The following is a 6,596-nucleotide window of genomic DNA, read 5'->3' as shown; positions in this document are numbered from 1 at the left end:
CAGTTGGAAATTTCCAATCATTCATTTCTTAAAGAAAGGGGGGTGGGGGCACTTGGGTGGCTCAGACAGTTAAGTGTCTGACTCTCGATCTCAATCAGTTCTTTTTTTTTGTCTTCTTTTTTTAAGATTTTTTTTTTATTTGACAGAGAGATCACAAGGAGGCAGAGAGGCAGGCAGAGAGAGAGAAAGGGAAGCAGGCTCCCTGCTGAGCAGAGAGCCCGATGCGGGGCTCGATCCCAGGACCCTGAGATCATGACCTGAGCCGAAGGCAGAGGCTTAACCCACTGAGCCACCCAGGCACTCCTCAATCGGTTCTTAATCTCAGGATGGTGAGTTCAAGCCCTGCATTGGGCTCCACACTGGGCATGGAAACTCCTTAAATAAACAAATAAGAAAACAAATAATAAATAAATAAATGAATGAATAATAAATACATAAATAAATATTTTTAAAATTTAAATATTTAAAAAAGGGTGAGCGCTCACTTTGGCAGCACAGATATAAAATTAGAACAATACAGAGAAGATTAGCATAGCTCCTGTGTAAGGATGAAAAGTAAATTCATGAAGCATTCCATATTTTTAAAAATACTAATGAATTAATTAAGCAAATACATAAATTTAGAAAGGGGGTGAAGGGCAAGACATTCAGGTATCCTAGCACCTGGGTAACAGAGAAACAAAATTTATATTTACATTTTACATTTTGTTCTACAAAACACATAGTGAATGAGGAGAATCCCACCATTCTTACGGTCCCAACTTTGATCCGGGTAACTTACAGCCAGTTATGTAAGGGTAGAAAATGCAAAGTCCCCTACATGCAGAGATTTCTAGTAATAACTTGAGATAATATCCCATAGTAAAATGTCTTGACTTCTAAAGGGACAGTGGACGAGTGATTCTTTTGTATTCTTTCTGGCAAGGGCAAGGACTCTGAGCGCTATGACCATAATTAAGACGCCCCTTCACATTCGGAGCCCATAAGAATAATAGAAGGACACGAAACAAAGGAAGCTAATGAAAGCGTTCGTGTGTGGAGTTCAGTAAACGTCCTCACCAGAAAAGCTGTGGGAGAGGCATAAAGGAGGACCCGGAAACGGAATAAAAGAAATGAAACTAATACTATGCTGCGGGAGACATTTTTGCTAGTAAGGGAATTCAGGAAAATGTACCCAGACCTTGGAATCCCTTCAAGTTTGTGAAGGGCCAGATGGGAAGGGACCGAAACCTCTGTGCACTCTGAGCACGGGAGAGGGCATGACGAGGGCTCCCTGAGGCCTGGTGGAGCAGTCTGTTCCTCAGGGTCTTCTAACGTTGCAGAATGTTCTGAAAGGAGGTCAACGTGGTGGTGGGACCGGGGCCCTGACCCCGTGAATATCCCAAACAGTGACCACTTAGCATAACCACGAAACGGTGTTCTGTGTTCACCTGGCGGGGCGTTCAGGCCAAGACGGTGATGAGGACACCGGGTGAGCAGGCGATCCCAGCTGGGCAAGCCGGGGCGAGAACACAGGTGTGAGACAAAATATAACACAACAGGAAAACCTGAATTCCAGATAAACAATGATTTTCTTTTTCAGCGTCCCTAGTGTTTCATGGAGCGTACTTACACTAACACACGAGCAAGCAAGAACATGTGTGCTATGCATACAGGCACACGTGCATACTGTGTGTGTGCTATATTATTATGTAAATGGGCGTGTGGTCATGTTCACCCGAAATTCCAGTTTTGGAGGTGTCCTGTGTTAGACTGGCTGGACCCGCTAACCCTCAGCTGGAAGATACAGAGGAGAGCTGGACCATGTCCTCTTCAGGTTAGAAAAGTCAGACATGGTAGCAGCACACAGAGCCTCCCAAGGCTCTTAGCACCAAGACCTAGCAAGCATTGGCGGCCTTACACCCACACTGCACAGGTGCCGGCAAGGGCATCCCGGTGTTAGGTCGCAGGCACGCTCAGAAACCCAGTATTCTCCCTCTTCGTGCTCTGCCCTGTGACAGTGTTGCTTCACCAGCAGTTACTGTGCTTGGCCAAAGACTTTCCCACCCAGAAAACAGCACCAAATCCCTCCTTGTTGGTAGTGTCCAAGGAATCGAAGGCTGAGAGGTTTGAAAGAAGGAATCCGTTTTATTTGGCATGGTACAGTTAGCTGTTGCTTACAGGGAGTAAATGTTTCCCTTTCAAATTAAAAATATCACCTCTATAAAACCATCTTGGTAGCTCTAATGATAGAGGTTGTGACTCATTGGAGCCCCACATACATCTGTGAGAGGTAATTCTTCACAGACACTGTGGGGTTTCATGGCTGCCTTTGGGGCATGACTCGGCCCCTTTCATAAATAGTCTATTACAGACTTTCTCCGAGAGCTGAATTATAGGGATGCAGTTACGAAACTCACAAAATATGTGGTGGCAGAAATTAACCCAAGGGCTTTACATTATATCCATTTCTTGATGGATCACTAGTATTTCTATTTTTTTTTTTTGGACTTCTTATTGGAATTTAAAAATAGACCCCGTAATCTCATATTCGCCACTTTTTCCCAAGTGTGACTTCCTTACAGTAAAGTTATCGGGGTAAGACCCACTAACAACAAATGGACTGAAGCCGGACTCCTGGGTATTCAATGAGATACACAACAGTAGCACAGAAATGCGAAGACGGGAGAAAGAATGAGCTGGCCTGGGTGGGCAGAGATGCAGTGGAGCAAGGTCATGCATGGTGGCTGCTGGTCCCGGGACTCACCGTGGAGAGAATTTAGAGAACATGAGCCCACAGGACACATAAGGAGATGTACAGGTGTGGGGCTTCCCACAGGGTCAGTGAGGTCAGACAAAATAGTATAAAGATGAACCAACATTATAAACACCTGGAACCTGTTCAGATATGGTCTGAATATGTATCAAAACATAACATAAGATTTACGGTAGGTTGGATCTCTCGTTCTATCTATTGATTGATAGACATACTGTAGCAGCTTCTGTGAATGCTCAACAGATGTCTCTTCAGCAAATATCATCCCGGACCTCTGCAGGCTTCCTAGTAAGCACCTATCACTTTGCACATGGGGCTTTCTCTCACTGGGTACCAGCAACCTGGTATTGCCAGAGGGACAGAACCCAGGACAGCCTTCAGCCAGTCCTAACAAGCTGGGATGACTTTGAAGCTTTAACTTTTTTTTCTTTTTTAATGAAGTATAATTAACACGCAGTGTTACATTAGTTTCAGGTCTACAATAGAATAATTCGACACTTCCATGTGTTCTCAGGGCGTGTCCCAGTGAGTAGAGTCTTAATCCCCTCTACTTCCCCCATTTCCCATCCCACCCACCTCCCCTCTGGAACCACCAGTTTGTTATCTGTTTGCCTGGTTTTTGTTTATTTTGTTCCTTAAAATCCACATATGAGTGAAATCATATAGTATTTGTCTGCACGACAGATACCCTCTAGATCCATCTATGTTGTTGCAAATGACAAGATTTCATTCTTTTTTATGACTGAATAATATCCCTCTGTGTGTGTGTGTGTGTGTGTGTGTGTGTGCGCGCGCGCGCGCACCACATCTTTCTTATCCACTCATTCACAGATGGACTCTTGGGTTTGAGGCATCTTTCATGCTGCCTCATACAGGTTCCAGCAGAACTAACTCTGCAGCCCACACAGACACCCGCTCATTAGCACCTGCACTGGCTTTCTCCTCTACCTGCTATCATCTTTCTCCTACAGATGTTAGGAGATGTCAGACTCACCTTCCAAATAAATCATTTGTCTCAATTCTTTGCCCCAGGAATTGCTTTTGAGAATTCAGACAAACACAGAAAACCCAGCTCCTGTCTGTCTGTCTACCCATCTCCTTTCTAGATTACCTGTAAAGTGGCTAAAGCTAGAAATGTTAATATGCCTTAAGGTATAGTATCCCCATTATGTCCATCTGATTCCATCCCTTTAATTCTTAATTTTATAGAAAAGATGGTTATTTGATGCTGACCCTTCTTGAGAGCTCAGATCCACAATATCTATTACATTTCTGTACTTCCCACTGAAATTAGGGTTGTCAGGTGTGGCAAATAAAAATATATACCACTCTGTTAAATTTGAATTTCATGTAAACAATGATTTTTTTTATTATAAGTATTTCCCATTCAATATTTGGGAAATACTTATCCAAATATATTCATCAAATATATGGTCACCTCAAATTCAGATTTTATGGGGTGTCCTGTCTTTTAACTGAGAGTCCTAACTGGGATGAATATTAGAAACTTTAGACTCCATAGTCTCAAAATTTCTTTCTTATCAGTCAAAATAGTCTTTCTACCTCTTTAGACCTGTTCATGTTTTTCACCATCACCTCCGTTTCCCAGTCTGGAAACTGAGGTCATCTGTCCTGTTTAGTCCAGGATCCCATGTAAGGGAACCATCCTCCATACTCCCTGTTCACCCAGCTCAGGGCCCAGGATTGTGCATACAGAAGGTAAACTCAGCACAATCCACTGATTAACTCACTCAGGTTTTGGCCCCACACTCAAGAAGCACTCCCACCCCTTGAGATAGACTAGATCACCCTTTAGCTGGTCTAGTGAGTATAAAGTCTAGAATCCCGTTTTTCAAGCCTCCTTTTTGTAGACCCACCCTACTTTTCTGCTTGATGCTTTAAGGAATAAGTCCATCGTTGCTTCTTTTCAAGCCAGAGAATCCAGGTCCATCTGCAGATCCTACAATCTGAGAAAATACAGGTTTTATTCACAAGAGAAGATTACCATGAAAGAGAGCCCTATGGGAAAGTCACTTTCAAGTACTTCTTCTCACTCTTGAAAACCGAGTGTGGACTAACTGAGAATCCAAGTTCTTCATTTTGATGGTGTACAGAATTTCTACTTTCTTTTTTGTTTTTTTCTTTTGATTTATTTTTATTGTTATTTATTTGTAAGAGTGGAAGAGAGAGAGAGCATGAGGAGGAGGGGAGGGCAGAGGGAGAGGGAGGAGTAGACTCCCTGCTGGGCATGGAGCCTCATGCAGGGCTCCACGCAGGGCTTGATCCCAGAACCCTGAGATAAGAGCTGGGCTGAAGGCAGATGCTTAACCCACTGAGCCACCCAGGTGCCCCAGGATTTCTACTTTTTGATCATGGAAATAAGGAATTGAAGGAGAGAAAAGGAATCAGTTTTCTTTCTCAGATGCGGAAGGGAAGTCTCATGAAAAGCCACATTCAACATCATCAAAACCTTACTCTGACTTGTAAGGACATTAAGTGAGTCTTGGTTATCGCTCTACCACACAGGGCAGCTAACAGAGACAGGGGATGCCCAAAGTTTTGCTTAAGAATTGTTCAGCTCAAAAAAAAAAAAAAAATTGTTCAGCTCTGGTTGCTCAACTTGAAGAGGGCTGTTGGCCATCTGGACCATGTCCAGAGGAGATCAACCAGCATGCTGAACAATGTAGAGACAGTTCCAGGACCTGGGATATTTAACTTGGAGAAGAGAAGGCATAGGGGAGACACAGGAGCTATACACAGTTGTCTGCAGGACAGTATATATGAACTTAAATAGAAATATATACATATATGTGTGTACATGTGTATATATGTGTGTGTGTGTATGTATATATTTCTTTTTTATAAATCATTTAATCTACACAATGATTTAAACAGGTTGGCCCATTATCACTACCATTTGAAGATGAGTAAGCAGAGCTGGAGGGAAGTTAATTGGTCGTACACTTAGAGGATGCGGCTGAGTCTGTGTCCTTAGCTGCCATGCACACTGCATCTCCCAGCATGAGTGTCTACCAAGTGTGGGGCATGTTCTCCCAGGGTAATGAATGACTTAATGTAATTTTTCCGTGAAAGACACTGAGCTGTGACAAGGCATGTCCTGGTTCACTGTCTCTCCATCATTTACAACAGAGTTCCTAGAGATTGAGCTCCATCCGAAGGAACTCTCGTACGGAATGTGGCAGAATCCAGCAAAATACACAGACCTGGTCTGTTCCTTTTATCCGGTCTCGGAGAGTAGGAAGACAATTCAAAGCCTCAGAACATCTTTCTGTTTGTTTTGGAGTCAGCTCTATCTGCTCTCAGATCAGAACCTGGCTTTCCTGCTTACTAACCTTTTAACCTGGAGCCAATCCCTTCTCGCTGATTCTCGAAGTTCCTTGGGAGTAAGATGGGGATTCTGTATACGTTTATGGAGTTAAGAGGATTATGTGTGCTCAAATACAAAAAGCACTTGGAATGGCACCTGATACAAAAAACACCGTATATATATTTTATTTCATTATCTCATCAGACGCCAACCCGTAAGCTCATCTTCTCGATACCTCAACTCTCATCAAATGCCAGTTACCTCTTTCCTTAAATCAAAGGGGAGGAGCTTGCCATGGGAGAGGTCCTATAACTTGCCCAGGTAACCGGATTAGCTAAGAGCCACGCCAGGACTTCTGTAGGCTCCTCTGGAAAAACTCTGGTATCCTTTTACTTGTGCAGGGCAGTCTCCTGGAGCTCCTGAATGTGCTGTCTCAAGGCATTTAGATAAACTACAACTTACCACAGACAGGATGGCTGGTCTGTGTCTTACTGAATACCAGCTCGGGCATGG

General features: G+C 43.4%; 1 non-coding gene across 1 annotated transcript; it reads left to right on the top strand.

The window, feature by feature from the left end:
- Positions 1-477: 477 nt before the first annotated feature.
- Positions 478-583, top strand: LOC125099457 (U6 spliceosomal RNA). The gene has a single exon (XR_007127184.1). It is a non-coding gene; the product is annotated as a U6 spliceosomal RNA (small nuclear RNA).
- Positions 584-6,596: the final 6,013 nt, after the last annotated feature.

Source organism: Lutra lutra, chromosome 4 (assembly GCF_902655055.1).
Source record: "Lutra lutra chromosome 4, mLutLut1.2, whole genome shotgun sequence".
Lineage (NCBI taxonomy): Eukaryota > Metazoa > Chordata > Mammalia > Carnivora > Mustelidae > Lutra > Lutra lutra.
Note: the sequence above shows the minus strand (reverse complement) of the source record. Positions and strands in the feature narration are given on the sequence as shown.